Below are 24323 nucleotides of genomic sequence, written 5' to 3'. Positions count from 1 at the left end.
TTGCCTGCAACTGCCAGAATCCCATATGGACTCTGCTTCATCTCCTAGCTGCTCCAGTTCTGATCCAGCTCCCTACTTATGGCCTGGGAAAACAGTGGAGGATGGCATGAATAAGTGGGCCCCTACATCCAAGTGGGAGATCCAGAGGAGGCTCCTGGCTTTGGATCAGCTCAGCTCTAGTCTTTGAGACTACTGGGGAGTGAACCAGTGACTGGAAGATCTTTTTCTCGTTGTTTCTCCTTCTTTCTGTAAATTTGCCTTTCAAATAAAAATAAATAAATCATTCCTTTTTAAAAGCTACTATTTACTCTAATTTTTAATGAAAATTATCATTTTTGACAAATAATTTGGGACTAGACTATTTGTATAGGATTTTTTTGAAAGAGGTGATTAAATTATTTGAGCCTTGTTTCCATCTACATTGTATGTGAAGAAAATTTGGATGGGATGGTTGTGCAAATTATGAGACAATAGTCCTTTCTCTTCCTTTGTCTCCTCTATATATCAAAGGAATAAATCCAAAACAGATCACAGCCTTTCAAAAATGATGTGCGACCATCACTTTCCTTGACTTTGCTGAAAGCAGCTGGCCTGTCTGATCTACTTATAAGAAAGAAGCAAGAGGGCCCTGAGCAGTAGCCCAGCAGCTAAAAGCCCTAGCTTCGCATGCGCCAGGATCCCATATGGGCACCGGTTCTAATCCCAGCAGCTCCACTTCTCATCCAGCTCCATGCTTGTGGCCTGGGAAAGCAGTGGAGGACGGTCCAAAGCTTTGACACCCTGCACTCACGTGGGAGACCTGGAAGAGGTTCCTGGTTCCTGACTTTGGATTGGCTCAGCTCTGGTCATTGTGGGCACTTGGAGAGTGAACCAGCAGATGGAAGATCTTCTCTGTCTCTCCTTCTGTCTCTGTAATTCTGGCTTTAACATAAAAATAAATACATGTTTTAAAAAAGAAAGAGCCAAGAATATTGACTTGAGGAAAGAATTGCACTGCTGCTTCTTGATATCCAGGGCCACACAGCAACATGGAGTTAAGATGCTTTTCTAGTCTTGAGCTGTGTGAAGGCATGGACCCTGCTGGGATAATCCATGGCACAGTGTTTGATGACAGCAAAGTGTCATGAATGGGGAGAAGCCAGGGAGAGTGTGGCTCACCCTCTCTTCAGGTTAGTTCTAAAATGTGGAGTCCATTGAGAAGTTAACACTTGGTTCATCTCCGAAGTAAGTTATTTAAACAACTAGCTAGTATAGCAGTTAGGTTGCATGCACCTGCAAATTCTTAGTCAAGTAGGTTGTATGTGCCCAAAATAGCTGAAGCAAATGCCAGGAATAGTGCAACCTCATAGTTACTCAGCCAGTGAGGAACCAGGGGAGGGAATTGTATGTTAAGAAATAAAGTTTGATAATCTACTATAGGTGTGCTGGCCTACCATGCATCATGTTTTGCCCAATTGTTAATAAAATTTAGCTTTTGCTGGTTCTCACAGAGAGGAAGGAAATATCTCAGTCACTACCATGCATAAGGGGATGAAAGATGACCCAGCTGACTTGCAGGGCAAAGCAATTCAAAAGGAGTGGAAGGACAGATGAAGGAATGCACAATGAAGTGGAAAAACTGCTTAAATGGTATGGTTTCAAGTGTCTAGAATTACCCATGACTAAAATTATGGTATTGCATTATTTTACCCCATCTTTAAAATTTCGTTTTTTCCCAATCAACAGGTAATGACTGGATTCTGACTAAGTTGCAGGCACTGTTCTAAATATATAAAAGTGGAGCAAACTGACATAGGTGAAGGAGATTACACAGTGTAGTATCACAGGCAAAATTTCTGCAGGAGGGATGATAAGGTGAACTGACCACAGTGTCTGGCACAAAGCACGGATCCAACATATGTTGCATTCATATATTGAATATAATGTAAATGAGGTTAAATTGCATGACTGTAATGATCATTTCCAGGTTTGATAAAATGCTGCCATCATTTGTATATATTTAATTTGGAAATAATGTTAATATTGAGGAAATCAAATACTAATTATGTTCTAGAGAATGTAAAAGTCTGTCATATACTTATTTAATCTTAACAGTAGCATTATGAGGTAGATTTTATTACCCTATTTTATAGATTCATATACTATGCCTCAGAGGTACAAATAATTTACCCATTGGTAAAACTGGAATTTGAATAATGGGTTATTTTTATTTTATTTTATTGCTCCAAGGCACCTAGCATTTCTGTTAGATCATGCTGCTTTCCCAGTATCATTGGGCTAGTGTGGGTATTTGGCATAGCAGCCAACACAGCTTTTGGGATTCACATATCCCATGTCAGAGTACTGGAGCTCAGACCAAAACTCTGTTCCTGATTCCAGTTTCTTGTTAATGAACACCCCTGGAGTCAAAGGTGATATGTACTTATATCACCAGTGCATGATGGAAGACTTGAGTTCCTGGCACCTGGCTCTGGCTTCAACCAGCTAACACAGCTGCTTTAAGCAGTTGCGGCATGATCCAATGCATGGGTGATTCCTTATTGTTTTTCTCTCTGCTTGTCTGTCCTTCTGCCTTTCATATAAGTAAAATAAGTAAAATTTTAAAGCTATATAATTGGACTGTATACTGCAGTTTGCAAGAAGGTCATGTAATTAACAGCCACAGTGAAATTTGCACTTCTACACTACTTTTAATTTTAAAACTAACTTTATATTTTACACACATATATATAATGATTTTGGCAGAGGAATATTTGAACAGTAAATTTTACAGAGAGAGAAGGAGAGACAGAAATCTTCCATCTGCTGACTGACTGTTCGAATGAGCTCAACAGCCAGAGTTGAGGTGACCCAAAGCTGGCAGCCAGGAACTTCTGGGTCTCTCACGTGGGTTCAGGTGCTCAAGCCCTTGGACCATCCTCTGTTCAGAGAGTTGGCTAGGAAGTGTAGCAGCCCAGACAAGAGCTGGTGCCCATATGGAATTCCAGATCCACAGGGTCGAGGATTATCCTAATGTACCACCTCACTGACCCTATAGATAGTCTTAATACTTAAAACTAGTTCATGGAAAACTTAAATAAAATGTATGTTTATTTGGTGTAAAGATTTTGAAATCCATGCATTGTTTTTTCATGATATATATTTTCCATGAAGCAGGCAAGGAAGATATTCTTTACACTGTTTTATGGATAAAAAAAAATAAAGTAAAAGTTATATGACAGCTAATAAAGAGCAAAACTAAGGTAAGAGCTCCTATCTTCCAATGCTGATTACTGTACTGCTTTTCAATATGCTACGCTATCTCAGCAGTCCTTAAATGATGCTTTTTTCCTGTTCAATTTCCAGCAAATTATAGCTTAAAGCTTAACTCTTCTATAGCATATCTACTGATAATACTACATGTCCTAAAATCAAGTGCATTCTCTACCTGCTTTCTATGATTCAGTGTTTCACATAACAGTAACAGATAATATTTGTTATCCTAATATACCAGGTGTTGTTCTAGGTACCATGCATGTGCTGATTCACTTGGAACTCACAACAACCCATTGAGGTAGATTGCACTGCAGTTTACATGTTATAGGTGAGGACACTGAGACACAAAGAGGTTACGTGATTTGTCTAACTGTTGAGAAACTACTCCAGGAAAGGAATCTGGATTTGAATGCTGACACGTGGCTCTAGAGGGTCTGCTTTCCTACCCACTTCATTTTGTACTTCCTGAAAATAATTTTACTTTAATTATGATTAAAGACTGCTTTGTTAATGCTTTTTTATTTTTCTTTATTTGTGCTGCTATATACATCAGGTCACTGCCACATTGCCCATATGGTGGAAGGTCAGGGAATGGAGACCCATGTGCATAGACACCATAAATCAGTCATCTTTTCCGGAGAATCTACAGATTTTTTAAAGAATCTACAGATTCTTTTTTAAAGATTGATTTATTTTTATTGAAAAGTCAAATACACAGAAAGGAGGAGAGGCAGAGAGAAAAATCTTCCATCCACTGATTCACTCCCCTAGTGGCTGCAATGACCAGAGCTGAACCAATCCAAAGCCAGGAGCCAAGAGCTTCTTCCAGGTCTCCCACATGGGTGCAGGGTGTCAAGGCTTTGGGCCGTCCTCCACTGCTTTCCCAGGCCACAAGCAAAGAGCTAGATTGGAAGCAGGACCACTGGGATAAGATCCGGCATCCACATGGGATCCTAGCAAGTGCAAGGCTAGGACTTTTAGCTGCAAGTCTATGGCACTGGGCCCAAGAAACTGTAGCCCTTAATGACCACCCTCTTCTTTTCCATTGTACCCAACATGAAAAAATATCTTACATGAATCTGGAAATATACCATGCTTTTAAAAAAAATTAAATCTGCTTACTTTGACTAATGTTGAAGTTATTTCCCAGGAAAGGAAATGGTTTTTAGGCTGATGAACCCCAAACTTTCTATACAATATCCCTATTCATCATTCCTTGGGAAAAAAACATTCTTTGGAAAGTTAGTTCTGAGGAGAGGGTGATGCTCAGTGATTCGAAACTCAAAATAAATCAAAATAAGTCAGTTCAAAGAAGAGTTAAATCCAAGTACTCTTCCACATCTTCATCACTTCTGATGTTATACACACATGCTAACCAATGCCATGTCTCTAAAGCAAGTAGCTAATTGTGCCATTCTACTTACTTTAAAAAACATTCAGTAGCTCCCCTGGGTATGGGACAATGCTTTCCAAGTCTGGCTTAAATAAAAATAACCTGGAAAACATGAAAACATATAATCTCTGAAGCCAGAGAACTGGGATTTTTAACAAGCTCCCTGAAGAAAGCTGATACATATTCAAGGCTGGAAAAAAAATGAGCTTTGGGGATTAAAGGCAGTCTGTTCAGCTTCCCATTCCAAACTCACCTCCCTAGCTTCCCGCTGTGGCATTTGCAGCCTTATCTTCTAGTAACACTATTTCAGTCTTTGCATTCCTAAACTCCCCAGCACTGGCTTTGCACAGAGCAGACGTTCAGTATGGTTTCTAAATTGACCTTGCTATTTCAGTGTTCTAGTCCACTAAGCTAAGTAGCCACCAAGGTGTTGTACAGAATTACATTGGTGTGTGTCCTTTGCTTACTCTGCTAGCTCTCCTTTCTTCCCTGTCAAATTTGCTGCTGTCTGAATAGTAAACTTTCAATGTGACATTCAGTTTTCCCTAGTCATTGACCTTCAGAGAATGGTCACAGCAGAGTGGAAATTCTTCATGCTGATATTCTTCATGCTGAGAAGGGCAACTCCCAAAGCATGGCAAAATCCATAACTCAAGTATTTCTCCCATCATTGCACATTGATGACTACAGTTTGGGGGTTCAAAACACATTGTTCTGCTGTTTCAAGAAGCCTCAAGCTTATCCACATTCCAAATTATGTCCTAGATTTTAAAAGACATACAAATACCATGTAATGTTTTCTCTCTCTTCAATCTAGAAGGCAGCAAATGCTCTGAAGCCACACAAGTGCTTCCATTATTTTTGTTCACCTTTCAGTCTGTTGAGATCTTATTGTTCTTTTTTCCCTTGAAAAGAAGGCCATCTTCTGTAAGACAGTTGTCTCCTGCTTTCCGTGTGCTAAGAGCCACTCTAATGGAATCCTAAGGATTTTGCTGATATAAAAAAAAACAATGTTTCCCAGATGATTTGATGAGCCAAGGTGACATTATGGGTAGATTAAGTACATAAACTAAAGAGGGAAGATGTCTTGAAAATTCCAGGAGGAATAAGTAAAAGAATACATTTGATCAGTAGAATGTGTTCCTGAGGGGACATCTTTTTTTTTCTGATTCAACCTTTCATAGAGGGTGACTTTTCTCTAATTTTAACACAAATCTATATAGAACAGCAGTGGCTATGTATATGTTCATATGTATATTTGTATGTATTCAAGATCACATGTGTACATTGTGCATGAGTGAGAGAGATTAATTGCTTGAGAGATAAAAAAGAGGTTATTTTATATAATATAAGCTTCCATCTACTGTGATAGGAACAACAATTCAAAGCTTTCTTCTTCCTGGATTAGGTATCTATGCAACTATCCTCTCCCCAGCCCAGTACAATGGCTACTCTCCAAATGATGTTGCAATATGAGTGAAGGGGCACTGAGGTAGAGTTGGTGGAATTCAACCCTCTCTTAACTCCGCTAACTTTATAACATTTGTGAACTTCATAACTGCACAATGTCAACCTTCTCATCTACATACATGGATTCCACAATTGCCATTCTGTGCCTCCATACAACTCCACATGTGCACATACATTTATCTTTTCCCCAAAGTGTGCATAACTGATTGATGCTCTAATACTATTCACTTTTCTTTCTGAGTATCTGCTATCCCTCCTTAATAAAACTTGAAACTTCCCTCTGCCTGTCATGGAATTAAAGGCTATGCATATCTTACTTTAAATACAAAACTTTTTTGCTTCTACCTGCAGTGAAATGTAGGAATTAATTAAAGATCACAAATGCTGAGGTTAAAAAACTTTTGGAAAAGTTAAAGAAAGTCTCAGAAAATGGTAGTGGGAATTAGGAAATTTTAAGAATCTTTATCTGATACTTTTCTTCTTTCTTGAGGGACTACAAGACAGAAGAATATGTTCTAAGCCCTGGCACCATGGCAGAAAACAAATTAGGGAAAAAAATTCACCATAATGAAAAGTACAGTCTATTAGGTAAAAATAAATTACAAATCAGTATGAATATAATGCTAGTATATAATGGAGTATACATTAAACATAACAAGTATATGTAATATATATGCTGTAAATATGTATGTATATAAAATTAATAATATCAATGTCTAATTTTCCAATGTATTTAGACACTTGTCACTAACACTATAACTAATTACATGTCAAAATAGACTGTAAAAGTTAGAATTTAAGTATAAAAATTATTTAAGAAAGTTACTGCATTTAAGATGAGAGATTGGTGGTATCTGAGATCACAGCAATAGCAGTAGAGGTAACAGAAAGAGCTGATTTTTACGCCCATTTTAGAGGTACAACAAAGGAATTTTTTCAATGCTAGGACACAGGATTAAGAGAAAGCATGGCATCCAGGATGAATCTAGGGTTTTAGGCCTGTTAACTGAAAGTATGTTTTTTCCATTTACTGATATCCCAATCACTGATATAGAAAGGACAGAGAAGTACCAAAGATCAAAGACTCAATTTTGGACATGTTAGCTTGAGATGCTTATTAGAACCCCACTAAGATGTCAATGTGGGAGTTTGATACGTAAGTTGGCTTTTTAGGAGAAAGATGTGGGCTTAAGATGAATATTCTAGAATCATCAGAAAATAACTGGCAATAACTTAACATTAATAAAAGCTGGAATACTGATTACAAGGAAGTTTCTGAAAGTAAAAGAAAAATCTAAGCAAAGACTGAATCCTGAAACACTATAGGAAGGGAACAAGAGTAATAAGAAAATAGGGGATCTGGCATCATTGTGCAGGAGGCTCTAGTCCCAGCCATCCCATTGCAGATTTAGCTTTCAGCTAAAGTGCCTATGAAAGCAATGGATGATGGGAATAGTGCTAGGGTCCCTCAAGTGGTATACCTGGTTGGAGTCCCTGTTTTCTGGACTTGGCCTTACCCGGCTCTGGCTATTGTGTCCATTTGGAGAGTGATGCAGCAGCAGACAGATCTCTCTCTCTCTCTCTCTCAATCTCAATCTCTCTCTCTCTCATTCTGACTTTCAAATAATTAAATCTTAAAAAAGAAAGTAGGAGTACATAAATTTCTGAAGGCCAAACTAAATAACTTTTAAGTTATTTAGCTTTAAGTAGATGGAAGCATTTCACCTGTATCAAACTTTGAGAACAGATAAGTAATAAATAATAAGCACATGGAAAAGTGGATTGAACAACGTAGAGATGTTAACAATCTAACCAAGAGTAGTTTCAGGGCAACAGTATGAAAGCCCAAGTGAAATAAATTCAAGAGAATAGGAAAAGAGCAACTTCCAACATGCCTGTAGAGGGGCTTTGCTTTAATGGGGGAAAAAATGAACAGCAACCTAAAGAAATATATGTGATCGAAAGGGTGTAGTTTTTTTCTGCTTGTAAAATATAATATGCATGAAAAATTTACATCAAGCCTAAGGAAGTTCAGGAAAATATAATATGTATGAAAAATATAATATGTATTGTAAAATATAATATGTATGAAAATTTACATCAAGCCTAAATAATTATACAGGAAACAGTTAACTACCAACCAAGGCAAGAAATAAAGCATTACAGCATTCTTGAATGTCTGTGTAAGTCATTCTTGATCGAAAACAATCCTCCCTATGTGTCTATTTTTAATATTTTAGCATTTATTTCTTTGAGAAACAAAGACAAAGGTAATTCACACCCAATAGCAACTCTTAAAAGCCAGCAATGACTATGACTGAGCTAGGCCAAATCTGGCAGGTTTCCCAATAAATGTCCAAAATCCACTAACTTGAGCCATCACTTGCCACTTCCCAGCGAGGACACTAGGAAGAAGCCAGAATCAGGAGCCTAAGGTGGATGTTAACTCCACATACTGCAATGTTAGTCGCAAGAGTTTCAAATGCTATGTTAAATGCCCGCATCTTTCCTTGCCCTTTAAAGCTAATTACCACTAACTTTCTCACACATTTCTTTGATGTTCTTTATATTTTTGTCACACAACTATGTATCCCTAAACAATTATAGTTTCATTTAAACTTAATTTAACATTTAGATTAGTGTAATTACATTATAAAGATTTGTGTCTTTTTTACTACTGCTGTTTTTCAAATTAATTTGTTTTGCTGCTTTAAGGTACACTTGGTTTATTTTTACTGCTATGTGATGCCATTACATGGCTATATCATGATTTATATATATCCATTCTCTGTTGACAAATATTTGAAATTTTCTGGTTTGTGCCCCACATCACATTCCAACAGATAACATCAGATTTCTTTCTTTCTTTTTTTTTTAAACATCAGATTTCAATTGCGACTTTGGGCAGCAGTGGCCCTATATACTAGAACAGAAGCTGGCCAGGCCAGCCGAGTCAGCACTGTCAGTCATTCTCTGCAGGCTTTCTTTCTTCCTTTTTTTATTTTTCCTTCAGACCTCTTCCTAGAGTTTGTCTATTACTGGACTTCCTTGCATGGCAGGCAAGATGAGCATAGGGGCTAACTCTTTCAGAGGAGCCAATCAATGAAAGACGGCAAACTTTTGGAGAGAGAATTTTGAGGCAGGTTTTCATACCACAGATGAACCCCAGTTGCCCAAACTACCAGTTTAATAATGCAAACTTCATTGCTTTCTCTTTCTCTAGCACATTTTTTCTACTTACTCAACGGTACTTCTTGAGGTCACCTCCCAAATAATCTTCCTGAACTCAACCCTTGTCTCAGACTCTGCTTTCAGGTAAATGAAGCAAAGATAAGCCTTTTATGAATAAGGCAGCAATGTATATGAATTCTAATAAATACTTCTTGGGGTAAATGTGTACAAATGTTTCCAGGAAAGGTCTCAGTAAATATATTCTGTACAAAGATAGAAAAATACATATTTTTTAAAGATTTTATTATTATTGGAAAGCCGGATATACAGAGAGGAGGAGAGACAGAGAGGAAGATCTTCCGTCCGATGATTCACTCCCCAAGTGAGCCGCAACGGGCCGGTACGAAGCCGATCCGATTCCGGGAACCAGGAACCTCTTCCAGGTCTCCCTCGGGGGTGCAGGGTCCCAAAGGTTTGGGCCGTCCTCGACTGCTTTCCCAGGCCACAAGCAGGGAGCTGGATGGGAAGTGGAGCTGCCGGGTTTAGAACTGGCGCCCATATGGGATACCGGGGCGTTCAAGGCGAGGACTTTAGCTGCTAGGCCATGCCACCGGGCCCGAAAAATACATATTTTAAGATTCCTGACCACTTAGAATCTTAGTCATATGGTCTTCATTTTGTTGTGTGTTATCACAAGCATATAAAATGTAAAAATCATTCTAATTTCATGTGCCAAATATGACTCAAAGATTTTGTTTTGTTAACCAGCCCTGCAGTTATATTCTTGCAGATGGAATCACTAGGTCAAAAATTACATACAGTACAGTTTTCTATATACTGAAAAATATTTTTTCAGAGTTTGTGAACTCCCAGTAGCAGAGCATGTGACAAGCTTGCAAACATTTTTATTAGTTCTGATATTTCTCTTGAAATACAAACATATCTTTTCTTATTTTTTTCCAACCTGAATACTATTATACAATTTTCTCTTCTAATTCTCTTTTCTAGAGCTCCCTGTGCAGTATGAATAGTGGAGGTGAGAGTGGAATCCTTTGCTTACTCCTCCTAATCTCAAGGAGACAGCATTCTTCAGACACCAGTAAGTAGGATGTTAGTCGTGCATTACACATAATATTCTTTGTCAAATTAATAGCATTCCTATTTGTTATGTATCCTCATTGCAAAGGCAGATTTTGTAAAGTGCATTTCTCTGAGTTTATGGAACTACTTCTGTGTTATTATGATATGTAACAGTGACTGATTTTTGTGTTTTGAGATAATCAATATTGCATTCCCCGAGATAAATTCAACTTGACAGGTCCCCTGTCTGCCGGTTCTCAACCATGTTTGGGAAAGCCAGTCTGTAAAGAGAAGAATAGCTTTCTTATTGCTCACTAGCAAGGAGGTATTAGTGTTTGATTCATGTCTGCCAACTCGACTGGGGAAAGGAGGATAGATTCAAGAATTAGACTGGAGAAAGCTGATATGAGGAAATGCTGTGGACAGAAACTTTTGACTGGAGTGGCTTACTATCAGGCTAGCTGGATAAGATGGACTTTTACCTCTAAATTTCCTTGTTTAAGGGACCTCTAGCTTATGAAAGTGCTGTGGTGTACTTAGGTTCTGGGACAGCACTGGCTTCTTTGATTCTGCTGGTTAGATTTACCTTCTTTGATTGTGCGATGTAGTTCTCTGCTCTCTGTCCCCTCTTTGCCATATCCTAAAAACCAGGGATTTCAAAATTAGGATCAGACTCAATTAAAGGATAAGATGGGAAGATTTTTAGAAAGAGAATGGGGAAGTGTAACAAGAGGCTTCTGTGTTTGGGGCATCTAGAAGAAACACTAACAGGGCTGTCCAATATGATATGATGCTTTTCAAATTATGTGAATTTGGCTGAATTTTGGTGAGAATTTTTGTGTTTATATTGAGGATTTATATGGATCTGTAGTTTTGCTTTCTTATGATGCCTTTGGCATTTATTGTCCCGGTAAAACTAGCTTCACAGAATGAATTGGAAAGTGTTCTGTTTCTTTGGTTTATTTTCTTTTCTTAAATATTGCCTGTGGATTACAATTAGCATCCTGATTTCTAGCCATTATAGTCAGCTTGATGGTAAAGTTTTGCATTTAAAACCTAATAAGTTTATGGAAAATGCTAAGGTGCACTGGATTGACCTGCTGGGTATGAAGCCAGCTTCCCATCCTGAGTGCCTAGTTCATGTCACTGAGCCTCTGCCTCCCATCTAGGTTCCTGCTCACATGCCTGGGAGGCAGTAGATAACGGTTCAAATACTAGTGCCCTGCCACACATGTGGACTCAGTTGGAGCTCCTGGCTTCTGGTTTCAACACAGACCAGCCATTTAAGGAATGAACTAAATGATGAAAGACCTTTTCCTCCTTCTCCCCCTCCCTCTCTCTCTGTAGCTCTGCCTTTTAAATAAATAAAAATAAATAAACATTAAATATTTTTCATAAACCCAATTCTGAGGAATAATTTACATTGATTTTCACCACCATTTACATGTATTTTCTTCATACTTTTCATGCTCCATGACTTTCAAATGAAAACTTAATATTCATAAAATATATTGCAGCAACCCTAGAAATCAAATTCTGCATCCTCCTTAGGGACACTTGCTGCTGCTAATAGTTGCAGTTGATTTAATGATTCTTATGAACTAAAACTTTACAGTCCATATTGTTGCCAAGTGTGGGCATGGAAATCTCATTTCATTAGTTTAGTGGTCAGGTAATGATTACAGAAATTTTTCTAAATGCCTGAATCCCATAAGTCAATCTGTCTTTTCCTGGGGACTCTGTGCTCCTGTTGGTACAAGCATTCAACACTGAGTCAGGATGTTTATCACATTGCCTTATCTTTTAATAGATCCATTCTCCTTGATGTAATGCTTTCCTTTCAGTTTGATTTATTATTGCTTGAAGACTTGGCATGTGCCCTTTACTTCACAAATATCATATCATATGATGCTCACAATATCTTTATGAAGTAGGTAATACTGCCCTCATAATGAACTAAGTCTCAGCTACATCTATCAAGTGGCTGAGCTAGGTTATTAGTCTAGACATGACTTCAGACTTTATACAATTAGCTAAAGCCTATATTATTTTTCTTAAATGAAAAATCGATTCTATAATCTTCTTTTCTGTCTGGATCAGGTGAAGCATTTTTAATCTCCTTCTCACAGTGAGAAGCCACACACCTAAATATTGTTTGTATGGACACCTGAGGGGAGGAAAATTATTTTTGCAAAATAACAAGACATTCAATTTCCTTCAAGTGTGTAAGTATTCAGCCCTGGGTTTTCCTCTATTCACAATGTCTAATGATAGCTACTCTGCTCAGTAGTTTGAGTTCTCACATCCCTTCATTTTGTCTTGCAGCATATTTTTGCTTACTCTAAGCTCACAGGTTCTTCTCTTACTTTACCATTCTTAGAGGAGCATTGATCCTTACGGGTGTGTGTGAATATCTGCATGTGAATCTTACAGTTTCTCTGCTGGAGACAACCATCTAAATCTCAACTTAGGGTTCAAATAGTTATTCTGACTTTTAAACACTGTAAGAATAGATTTTCTGTCCTTGTCTAAACCTACAATTCCATGATGTGCTTGATCAGCAGAATATTAAATTTGTAACTGTCGCTAAAGGACTACACTACTGTAATAATATGGGGGGAAATGGTGGGAGGGGAAAGGGAGAAAAAAAAGGAGTGGGCAGGGTGGAATCCCTATACCTACAAAAATTTATCATGGAAAATAAAGAAAGAAGAGAAAAAGAGAATATCTATGCAATCTACTATTCATATTTATTATACAGTTTGAAGGCAGCTATTTGATGTTGCCGTGTTAAAATAGCTCCTCCAAGAAGCACATACCAACATGAGATTAAGTCTGAGAGAAAATTTTGAGTCCTATGAAACATGAAAGAAACAATAGGCAGAGAGTCTTATGACTATGCAACAGGTATGGCTCATTTAATGAAAAGAGTGGAAAAAAGGAGGGGGTGTCAGAAAGCAATGAAATTCTTCTTTTAATATATTTTTATTTTGAATTCTGAATTATGTGGTACAATTTGATATAGGCTGGGATTCCGCCCCTCCCCCAACTCCCACCCTCCGACAAATAGCAATGAAATTCTAAGACCACATCGACCTGGCTGTTGTGCATTTCAATTTTCCATTAATAGAAAATATGCAGGGGAATGGGTCTGTTAAAACACCATTGCTCTATTTAGCAATTTGGAGATGAACAAGCCAAGGAAATATGGCCTTGGCAATAACATGATAATAGATCTGATAGCAGAAGCTGAAGTTATCACTCAACTTGTACTTCCAACAATGGGATATTTATCTGGTACATTTTCATGGCTATCACAATCTAGCACACCTAGACTCATAACTCCCATGCATATTTATCTATATAACATATTAGGGCTCATTAAACAGATTGAAGGCAGATAATAACAACAAATAATTTCTTTTGTATTTGAAATGTTTATTTTTATTGGAAAGGCAGATCTAAAGAGAAGAGGGACAGCTGGGTCACTCCCTAAGTGGCTGGAACAGCTATAGCTGAGCCAGTCTGAAGATAGAAGCCAGGAACTTCTTTCGGGTGTGCAGGGTCCCAAGGCTTTTTGCCGTCCTCTACTGCTTTTCCAGGCCACAAGCAGGGAGCTTGATGGGAAGTGAGGCAGCTAGGACACAAACAGGTGCCCATATGGGATCCTGCTGCATGCAAGGCAAAAACTTTAACCACTAGACTACCATGCCAGGCCCAACAAATAATTTCTAGAAATATGCAGAGTACAGAAAAATATTCCCAGCAGTAATTCAAATGTAAATTGCATTTGCATATGTATAAGAATTTTAATACACTGAAAAATATCACGCAAACTTCAGCATGTATGGAAAAAGATAAAATTGCCTGTAGCAAATATTTTATACTGAGGTGTAAAAAGTTTTTAATTTTTTTAAAATAGTGATTGTACATTTATATATATTTTAGTACTTACAAAAGCAGGAAGTGAGCATGAAGGCCATTGCTATACTCATGGAAATAAAACAAAAACAAGTTTACTGAAAAAATAACATCCAAATAAAAAAGATAAACTATGTTTCATTAAAATTTAAAGGCTTGCTTCAAAAGACGCCATCAAGAAATTAAAAAGATAAAGAAACAGAATAGGAGGAAATATTTGTAAATATAGACTTGTATAAAGAATGTTTAAATAACTATTGCCTCTCAATATTTTAAAAAAATATGACTCAATTTAGAATTGGGCAAAGAATCAGAATGGATACTTCTTTACATGAACTACCCATAATCAGTAAGCACAGGAGAAGTGCTCAGCTTCACTAAGGAACACAAAAATGCAAATCAAAACGAAGATGGCACACAGCTTTACACCCACTCAGAGGGCTATAATCAAAAAAGAGTTAAAATAATATGTGCTGATAAAATGTGGCATATTTGGAAGTAAAATGCATTGTGAGTCACTGAAGAAATATGAAAGTCACTTCCACAATATGGAAATTCTTTGAATGTCTCAACATTATTCTATGATACAATAATTACAGCCCTTCGTAACTGTGCAAGATAAATGAAAACATGTTAATACAAAACTTAAATTTAAATATACATGGCTATATTTTTATAAGATCAAAACAAGCTAAATTTCAATGAACCAATTTAAATGATAAATAAGATACAGTAAAATCCAAAACAAGGAAAGGGTTACTATTCCAAGGGATTACTAATACACATACACACAGAGAGAGAAATTTTCAATAGATAATGTGACTGAATGAAACCAATCATAAAAAAACTACAAATATATAGAACAGGCAAATGAAAAGAGACTGAAATTGAAATTGCTCCTCATAGATATGGAGTTTGGAATGACGCAAAGATTCTTCGATCTGAAGAGAAACTAGAGTAGGGCACGAAGATTACTTTGGGGTTGTTGAATATGTTCTAAAATGTATTCTGGTGGTACTACAAGTTATTATCAATAAAGCTTTCACTTTAAAAAAAGTGGCAACAGCAAACTCTTTTGTGGTTTCAGTGAGTCCTAAGTATATACTATTTGAAACACAGCACAATGATGTTAGTAACACACCTATCAATTCTGAATAATAGAATGTTTTATTTAAATGCTGTTAGGTGAGCTGAGATGATTACTGAGTGTAATGTGTCCATGTGGACATTTCAACTCAGAAATTCAATTACATTTGGAAAAGCCATTAGCAATATCAGACAAGTTTCAATGAGCTCAGTGCTCAGTAATTACCCTAGAAAAGCAGTAATGTGTTGCCAAAGTAAAAAGAAAGCCTTAGTTCTATGCAGAAAGTAGAAATCTTTCTATAAAATGAGACATAAAAAAGGCATCACAGTAATCAATGCCTCTACACTGAAACACCTGAAAGTACACCAATGTTTAAGTGAGAACATTAATTTCCATCATGACAACACAGACAGCAAAACTGGATTTAAAATATGTTTATCACAAAGTCAGGTTTGTAGTGTATATTTTCTCTTTTGAATGTTCCATTTTATTTTGCATTCAGGAGCAACATATAATTAAGATTTTCACTTTCACTTCCATTTTCTTTCCTTTATCCCTTATTCTTTCATAACCCACTTTCTTTACTGTATCTTCATGAATTTGTTTTTGATGTACTTTTATTTGCAACATTCTCAAACTCAGCCCCCCAGATAGGTAAATATGAGAATGCGAAGTCATACTTTTCTTTTTTTATTTTAAAGATTTATTTATTTTTATTGGAAAAGCAGATCAGATTTACAGAGAGGAGAAACAGAGAGACAGATCTTCTATCCACTCACTCCCCAATTTGCCGCAACAACCAGAGCTGAGCCGATCTGAAGCCAGGAGTCAGGAGCTTCTTCTGGGTCTCCCGCATGGGCAAAGAGCACCAAGGCTTTGGGTTATCCTCTACTGCTTTCTCAGGACATGAGTAAGGAACGGGAAGGAAAGTGGAGCAGCTGGGACATGAACAGGTGCCCATATAGGATCCCAGCGCTCATAAAGTGAGGATTTAGCTAGTGAGCCATCACACTAGGACCCCAGACCTTTTCTAATGATTCTTTGTCTTCAGTGTATCTGCAGATTATATTTCTCTTTTTTTGTATAAAAACTTTTTGTATTTTTGAAGTTACTCAATTTGTCATTGTTATCACACGTAAACCATACACTTCATTGCCTTGCATTATTTTTGTTCTCTTACATTATTACGGGCCTCAACATGGCTATTTAAAATTCCATATTCTTATTTCCAACACCTAATTAGGCGTTTTTCATGATTATAATTTAGCAGTTTATAGTATTCAAGCGAGATTTTACAGAACTTCATGAATTTCAGGATAAGCAAAACTGATTTATAATTCTAACAAGCCATATATTAACAATGAGGAGCAGAACAGTCTTAGGCGGGTGCACAGAGAAATCTCCAATATCTTAGCTAGTGAGGAATAACTAAACTCTGCATCCTACCTAGTGAGGTCTAGGAAAAGCCAAGTCGGGAGCCTGACCAGTAAGGTACAGGCTGAGTAATTATAGGCCAGCTGACTTTTTCCTGTTTGTTCAAATCTTTCTATATTAGTCTCCATCTATCTGTGCTTATTATGGGGCTCCTGAGTGACCCTGATGGTCATTGCCAGAGAGGATGGGGAGCCAAAGTTGGAACTAAATAAGAGAAAGCTCCTCTCCTGAGTCCAGAAGGAAATTTATAATTCTTCTATCTCTGAGAACATCCCAGGGCTCCTGTCTGTTATTCCAATGTCATCAGATCCTATGTGGAGGTTTCTGGGCTGCTTCAATCCCATGTGGGCGATCCGATAAGAACTGGCTGACCTCAGAGTTCTCGGCCTATGAGGGCATTCAAATTCCTTGCGATCTCCTCAGCAGTTGGGATATGGTCCTTGGTGCCCATACTGACAATCCTTGATGACACATCCATTGCTTCAATGGCAAAAACACTTGGGAGGTTTCTGGGTGTCTCTGGGACTAGGATACAAACCTCCTCTTCTCCTCTTGTAATGCTCTGGGGTCCCCTTCTGCTCTGTGTATATGACCTCCTGTTAAGAGGCTGTCAGGATCGCTCTTGGGTCCTATTGTATGTCTTTATATTTTTGCTAATGTCTAATGCAGTTTAGAATCTGTTATCTATAAGTCACCTGTTACAATCTTGATAGATTATACTTTTTTTTTTAAAGATTTATTTTATTTTATTTTTATTACAAAGTCAGATACACCGAGAGGAGGAGAGACAGAGGAAGTGGAGCTGCCGGGATTAGAACCAGCGGCCATATGGGATCAAGGCAAGGACCTTAGCCACTAGGCCACACAGCCGAGCGATAGATTATACTTAACATCTTCCTCTCACACTCGAAGAAGGTGGGAGATTTCTCTGCCCTCCCGACCTATCATGGAATAAAAAGTATATTAACAGTATATCTCTGTATCTCATTCATTCACTGTATCTCCTAATTTACTGTCTAAGTGGATGCAATGGCCAGAGCTAAGCTGATCTGAAGCCAGGAGCCAGGAGCCAGGAGCTTGTTGCCAGTTTTCTGCATTGGCACAGGGTTCCAAGGCTTGGGGCCATCCTCTACTGCTTTCCCAGGCCACAAGCAGGGAATTGAAAGAGAAGTGGAGCAGCCTGGTTATGAACCAATGCCCATATGGGATCCTGGCACATTCAAGGGGAGGATTTAGCCACTAGGTTACTGTGCCAGGCCCTTCTTTTAGTTTTTTTTTTTTTTTTACAGATTATAAATCATAAGTTTTTAGCAAGCCAACAGATTTCTAGATTTTTAACCAGTGCTGAAATAATCACTCTGTCCACAATGCTGTGAATTTTGCAAGGTTACACAATATGAAATTACTTAATAGCAACTGCTTTAAGGCAACTTCTTTAGAAAGGCATGCATAGGGTGTATACACTGTGGTAGGAAAAGCTAAGTACTCTTTTGGGACTTGAGTGCTTGGTTTGGAGTTTTGCCTTTGCTTCCCATCTGGCTTCATACAAATGCATACACTGGCAGTAACAGATGATGACTCAAATATTTGGGTCCCTGCCACCTACATGGGAGACTAATGGAGTTCCTGGCTCCCAGCTTCAGTTTGGCTCTACCTAGACTTTGCAGGCATTTGGAAAGTAAAACAAAAGATGGAAGATATCTCTTTCTGTGTGTGTGTATTGTATGTGTCTTTCAAATAAATAAAAATAAATAATTAAAATACAAGAAGAAATGCAAGGGGCATGAAGATAAGGCAGATAATGCCCCTTGCATTATTAGAATAATATTAAATATTCTATTTTCTATTCTATTAAGCTAATATTATTAAGGTATTTACTTGGTAACCTTGAATTCAATCTCAAAATATTTCATTATATAAATATATTAAAAATATAGTCTAATGGTAAAACTCATTAAAATATATGAATGGCACACCATATGGACTTAACTTAATGGTTATATATTTGAAAGCTAAGGCTTTATTTAGTTTAGATCAGTGAAGGTTCTAAATTTTCCTCTTGCCTTGCATCTGGCATAATGTGTGTGTTTAATGTAGACATACACCAATTGGAATATTTTAAAATTTATGAATAAAGGGATTTTAAATGGAGGATTGTTTGGGAAAAATGCACTCTTCTTTTTATATAAGGCTAGTTTGGTTAATTTTAATCACCTATATCTCTACCTAAATTAAATATTCAATGTAATAAGTTGCTTTAAAATTATATTTTGGGGGCAATGAATCAGTGACAAATGATATGAAACAAATTTTACCCATATTCTAATTTATATCTCTTAATGTTGATATGCATTCATAAAATTCAATTGTCAGAGACAAATAAAACTGTAAACTTACATTTACATGTTCATTTTAGTTCATCTCCCCATGTCAATCACTAAATTATATCATTATATGAGACATGGAGCAAAATCAGCTGAGACAAAATCGCATTGTAGTACCTTGGGAATAGGATTCAAGCAATTGCTTCTTGTCCAGACTCTAACAAGTATGATTTGTGTGAAAAAACAGTTCCTTTCTTCTGGGTCTCAGATGTTAAAAGTGTCAAGTAATGAAACTAACTAGAGGATATCTAATGATCCATCCTCTGTGTGAAGATGCTAATGATGCTCACCAATATGTTTCCTTCTCCTGTCCTTCCAGATCCATAAGAGGATATCCCCAGTTTGTCACAGTTAGGTGTTAAGTTTTGGCCAACAAAATGTGAGTAGAAGCAATATAGCCACTTCAGGGTTGAAACATTTAAGCTCTTATGGTAAACTCTCCATGTTTTCCCTACTCTTGCTACTACTGCTAACAATATTAAGATGGTGGAATTTCCATCACCCTGGAATCTTGTGTGGAAGTGAAAACACATGAAAACAGTTCATGGTTATGCAGTGAGATCAAGCAATAGTTTTGTTGTTGTTGTTGTTTGTTTGCTTGTTTTGTTTTTACTTTCACAGCCCCAGAGATTTGAAGGTTGTTCACACAGCACATAATCTAACTTTTCCTGATTGCTATAAAGCTGGTATCAGAAGGAGAGTGCTTTCATAATAACAAAAATTCGTATGATAGATAGCATTGGTTTTGAAGCATAGTAATGTTGGGGGAAAAAAATCACTGGAAGAGAGGCCTCACTGACAAAACATTTGTCTAATTAGTCTTCTGTTGTTGATTGCAAGGTGGTTCATCTGTTCAAAAGCCTTGCTGCTTTAGATGGAGAACATTGGAGAGCAGAATGCTAGTTGAAGGTGGTTGCTTTCGTCAATGTTTGACCAGAAAAATAATGAACTCAAAGATAAAAGAAGAGAATTAAAGATGAAAGGTATTAATGGCTAGAGAAAGTGCTTTTTGCAAAAGAAAAAAATAAGAAAAAACAATTAAGAGCAGCTATGAGTTACTGATTATAAGTAAAAACCGATCCTTGATGCAGAGATCAAATTAAAGATAAACATCTCTACTTGTACTGGAATTCTGCAAATGAATTTAGAAATGTCAACACAAAGGTCAAATGAAGAGCATTGCTCCCAATAACATTTTTCTGTTGGTTCAAATGGCTTAAGTTCAAATGGCTGTTAATTTTAGAACTACCAATGTATAGATTAAAGTCAAAGAATTTCTGGAAACAGTCTTTCACAGAACTGTTGTCAATGCTTTTGGCTTATGAAACTGGCTATAATAAAATAGAGAAGAAGCCTACTAAGTTTTTGAAACAGCTGTATAGCCAATTGAAGTGCATAAATATTACTATTAAAGTTTTACAAGGAGATGAGGGTTGCCAGCTACATATGAAAATTAAATTGGTTCCAAAAATCTGTTCAGCCCTTAAATAATGCATATAACAGTCATTCAAATCATATGCAGTAAATTCTACAGAATGCAACTAATGACAACAGAGAAGAATGGGCTGGGAGAGCTTTCTTAGAGAATAGTGGTTTTGCGTGATGAAATGTGTGAATAATTCAAGTTTGTAGCCTTGGGATATGCAAGTGGTAAAAACATAAAATTACTTAATAAATATATAGCATTTCATGAATACAGACATTGATGGCAATTTCCAGCCTTTTAAAAAGTAGTCACAGGGGATATATAACCCCTTAAGTTTTCATTAAAATATACTTTCTATGACAATGTACAGTAGTGAATTCCAAAAGTTCATTAGAATTAATGGCTATGCCTAGAATTTTCTTGACACAAAATCTTAAAAAAGGATACTTGAATTTCAGGTATTTTTGAGTTAGGAAATTGGAACTGATTCTCTCACACAGGGAAACTAGAATAGCTGATTAAAACTTAAAACTCATCTGTCTGGAAGTATTTATGAACCAACAAGATAGCAGAAGATTCCTGTGTAGGGATTTGTGATAGTACGAAAGGTTTGAAGGTGCACGGGTATATGGAAACATTTCTCACCTATGGCAGGATTGTCAAATTATGGCATGCAGGACTATTCCAACCCATCTCTTGTTTTTATAAATTAAGTCTTGGTGTAATATAGTAAAACCCATTTGCCTATATATTGCCTATTGCCTTGGTGCTTCAAGTGTCAAGACTGTATGGCCTGCAAAACCTAAAATGTTTACTCACCAGCCATTAGGGCGGTGGTTGATTCCAGAGGAGATAATCAAGAGTCAGACACTGAACAGCACTTTAGTGGTACATTTAGATTTAAGTAAAGAAGATTGGGAGATCAGGGCAGACATTGTGGCACAGTAGAATAATCTATTACATGGGACGTCTGCATTTCCTATCAGAGTGCCTGGATTGAGCCCTGATTACTTTGTATTTCTGAATGTTTTCCACCAATGCACTTGGAAGGAAAAAATTACAACCCAAATTGTAGGGTTCCTGCCACCCATGTGGGAGATCTGGATGGAGTGCCCAGTTCCTGGCTGTCTGTCTTAGTTCTTGCCCAGCACTGGCTATTGTGAGATTTTGGAGAGTGAATTCCCAGAAGAATGAATCTCTCAGGGCCAGCATAATGGCTCCATTGGCTAATCCCATGCCTATAAATGCTGGCATCCCATATGGGTGGCCAATTCATGTCCTGCCTGCTCCACTTCCCATCCAGCTCCCTACCTGCAGCCTAGGAAAGCAGCGGAAATTGTCCCGAAATCCTTGGAACTCCGCACCTATGTAGCAGATTCTAAAAAAAGCTCCTTGCTCCTGGCTTAGGATCAGCTCAGCTCTGGCTGTTTTGGCCATTTGCACAGTGACCCGTTGATGGAAGATCTTTTTTTCCTCCTACTGTGAATCTTTCTTTCTAAGTAAAATAAATTAACCTTAAAAGGGGGAAAAAAGAATCGGTTTTTTTTTCTCTCTCTCTCTCCTTTCATCCATGTTAAACAAATGAATCTTTTTAAATATTGTGGAATCTAGGATCTGGCATGGTAGCCCAGTAGCTAAAATCCTCACCTTGAACATGTCAGGATCCCATATGGGCACTGGTTCATGGCCTGGATGCCCCACTTCTCAGTGCCCACAAACTCCCTGGCTGTAGCCTGGGAAAGCAGTAGAGGAAAGCCCAAAGTCTTGCGACCCTGTACCCACATGGGAGACCTGGAAGATGATCCTGGCTTTGGATTGGCTCACTGGCCACTTGGGAAGTGAATCAGTGGACAGAAGATCTTCCTCTCTGTCCCGCTTCTTCTCTGTATATCTATCTGACTTTGCAATAAAAATAAATAAATCTTTAAATATTGTGGAATCGATGTGACTTCAAACTGCAAGTAGCAGCAAGCAGTCAGCAAGAAAAAAAGTACTTTCCAGGGGAAGACTACTTTTTTTTAAAATTTTAGATTATGTTCACATAGTTGCTCAAGGTTAGGGAAAAGTGGGTGTGATCATTGTTTCTGATTTTGATTGACATTATATTTAAAGATCAGAAAAATGCCTAAGGCACTCTCCATCACTTGAACCCATGAAATGGCTGCTTCTTTCCCCCTTCTTCTGTTTAGCCTGAGAGTATATATGGTGAGAGACAAATTTACTGTCAGTCTCCATAAATTTACAATTACCATGAAATCTGAGAATGTGTAGTATAGAATATCTTAGGTTCTATCATTTTATTCATTATATTGGAATAAACGACATTCTTATAGTAAACTACATTAATTATTTTGCATTTTTCTTTTTTTGAACCAAATAAGAGGTTCACTCAGGAAACACAAACAATGATAGGAATCACATTTCAGAAGGGCAAATAGGTCATAAGATTGACTGTGACAACTTACTCAAAAAGAAATAGGTGAAATACCCTGGGTTTTTTTTTTGTTTGTGTTGTGTTTTTAGAGCTACGGAATGGTTACAAAGTATTTCCAGACAATTTTTGTGTTTTGTTCAGAATTTTAGAAGTATATAATTTAGCTTGGATTCTGGTGTTTATTAAGAATAACAGAGAACTCCATGTTGACTGTGTTAATGAGTTTTCTGTGCAGCATGAAGCTGGTTGCATTGTCAGTTCTCACCCTGATACTTTCTGCAAAGCAAAAAGCAAACAGCAGTATTTATGAAGCTTTTTTCCCCACTGATTTGATATAAGGGGATGTTAGGATGAGAGCAACATAAATATTTAAAAATATTGAAAATTAGCTTTGATTCTGAAATTGAATAGTTTATAGAAAAGCCAGCTATTTCATAGTACACATGATATGTTTGTCAACTTTTTTTTGTTATGTAAGGCATTTGTAAGCTAGAAACAGACAAACACCAGAGAAAATGGGCTATATTATTTCTAAAGCAACAACATCCTCAATAATACTTTGCCCAGAAGCCATTATTTTCTAATTAAAATACAAGCCACAGAGAAAGAATTGAGAAAAAACACTTGTATAATGGGAAATTATTGTTTACCATGCTTTGTGATCTGTTAAGAAGGGTGAATCTTGAGGAAGTTATACAGTTTGCTCAACTAAATGATGACTAAAAATACACAATAAATGAAGCTAATCGAAAGTTAATTGATATGCACAGCCCAAATGCTGCTGAATATGGAGAGAAAAACATCAAAGGGAGACTTTTTATTATCAAAGCAATGTTAAATATCATTTGTTATCAAAGGAATATTAAATGTCATTTTTTTCCCTAGGGGTTTAGAGTTTCAGATTTGAAAAGTGTAGAGAGAAGCAGGCATTGTGATATAGTAGTTGAGCTGTTGCTTGAGATAGCCACATGCCATATCTCACAACTGGATGGGACTCCTGGCTCCTTTACTGCTGACCCAGCTCCCAGTGATGCGTACTCTGGGAGGCAGTCAGTGATAGCTCATATACTTGGGTTCCTACCACCATTGGGGAAACACAAATTGATTCCTAGGTTCCTGGCTTTGCCTTAGCCCAACACAGGTGACTGCATATTTTGAATTTTAACTAGCATACGGAAGAACTCTATCTCACTCTCTCTCTCATGCATGCTTTAGAATAAGCCAAAGGGGAAGCAGGCTGATACTGCAGCATAGTAGGTGAAGCCACT

Source organism: Ochotona princeps, chromosome X, assembly GCF_030435755.1.
Source record: "Ochotona princeps isolate mOchPri1 chromosome X, mOchPri1.hap1, whole genome shotgun sequence".
Taxonomy (NCBI): Eukaryota; Metazoa; Chordata; class Mammalia; order Lagomorpha; family Ochotonidae; genus Ochotona; species Ochotona princeps.
The sequence above is the reverse complement of the archived record's forward strand: the minus strand, read 5'-3'. Positions refer to the sequence as shown.